The sequence below is a fragment of the Mustela putorius genome, unplaced genomic scaffold (genome assembly GCF_011764305.1).
Source record: "Mustela putorius furo isolate JIRA1106 unplaced genomic scaffold, ASM1176430v1.1 tig00003912_pilon_pilon_pilon, whole genome shotgun sequence".
NCBI classification, from domain to species: domain Eukaryota; kingdom Metazoa; phylum Chordata; class Mammalia; order Carnivora; family Mustelidae; genus Mustela; species Mustela putorius.
This window is the reverse complement of record NW_025422059.1, coordinates 83,704-84,999: the sequence shown is the minus strand read 5'-3', so window position 1 is coordinate 84,999 and position 1,296 is coordinate 83,704. Positions and strand designations below refer to the sequence as shown.

The 1,296-nt window shown below is 32.5% G+C and overlaps 1 non-coding gene across 1 annotated transcript; it reads left to right on the top strand.

Annotated features, from left to right (window-relative positions):
- Nucleotides 1-878: 878 nt before the first annotated feature.
- LOC123388835 lies at nt 879-985 on the top strand. Its single transcript, XR_006603343.1, has one exon. It is a non-coding gene; the product is annotated as a U6 spliceosomal RNA (small nuclear RNA).
- Nucleotides 986-1,296: the final 311 nt, after the last annotated feature.

Genomic DNA, 1,296 nt, shown 5'->3' with positions numbered 1-1,296 from the left:
TCATGCATCACCTTTAAGTCTTTAATCTATTTCAAGTTAAGACTTATGAGTGATATAAGGTTCCAGTTTCATACTGTTTATGTGACTATTCAGCTTTAAATATCATTTATTGAACAGACTATCTTTACCCATTACATATGTTGGCCCCTGTCAAATATTAGGTGACTGTATGAAAGGATTTATTTCTGGACTCTCAATTCTGTTCTACTTGTTTATTGGTCTATTTTTATGCCAGTATACTTTATTGTTTTGAGCATGAGGGCTTTGTAGTATAGTTTCAAATCAAGAAGTGTAATTTTTCTTCTTCATTCTTTCTCAGAACTGCTTTGATTATTTGTTGGCTTTTATGGTCTCATATAAATTTTAGGATTCTTTAATTACTTCTGTAAAAAAATAATATTGGATTTTTTTAAGGTTTTTAATTAATTTATTTGAGAGTGAGAGATGACAAGCAGGCAGAGAGGCAGGCAGAGAGAGAAGAGGAAGCAGGCTTCCTGCTGAGCAGAGAGCCTGATGCGGGGCTCGATCCCAGGACTCTGGGATCATGACCTGAGCCGAAGGCAGCGGCTTAACCCACTGAGCCACCCAGGAGCCCCTACCATTGGATTTTTGATACGAATTTGATTTACAGATGGTTTTCGGTAGTATGGACATTTTAACAATGTTAATTATTACCATTCATAAATATGAGCTATCTTTCCATTTGTGTCTTCTTCAATTTCTTTATCAATGTCATAGTTTATGGAGTACAGATCTTTCATCTTCTTAGTTAAATCTATTCCGAAGTATTTTATTATTTTTGATGCTATAGTGAATTATATTGTTTTCATTATTTTTTCAGATAGTTCATCATTAAAGTGTTAAAATGCTCCTGTCTTGTGCTTACTTTGGCAGCACATATACTAAAATTGGAATGATGCAGAGAAGATTAGCGTGATCACTGAACAACGATGTCATGAAAAACTGAGAAGCATTCCATATTAAAAAAAAAAATGAAACTAAACAAAATTCTTGTCTTTAATATATTGATCTTGTATTTGGCAGCTTTACTAAATTTGTTTATTCAAAATTTTGTGAAGTTTTTAGGATTTTTTAACATGTAAGTTCATGTAATCCAAAAAAAGAATTTTACTTCTTCCTTTTTTTTTGTTTTTTTTTTTGGAGTCTCTTATTTCTTTGTGTTCCTTGTTTCTCTGGCTAGGACATCCAGTACTATGTCAAATGAGAGTAGTGAAAGTGGACACACTTGTCTTTTTTTGATGTTTAAGGGGAAAACTTTCAAACGTTTTTGATTGA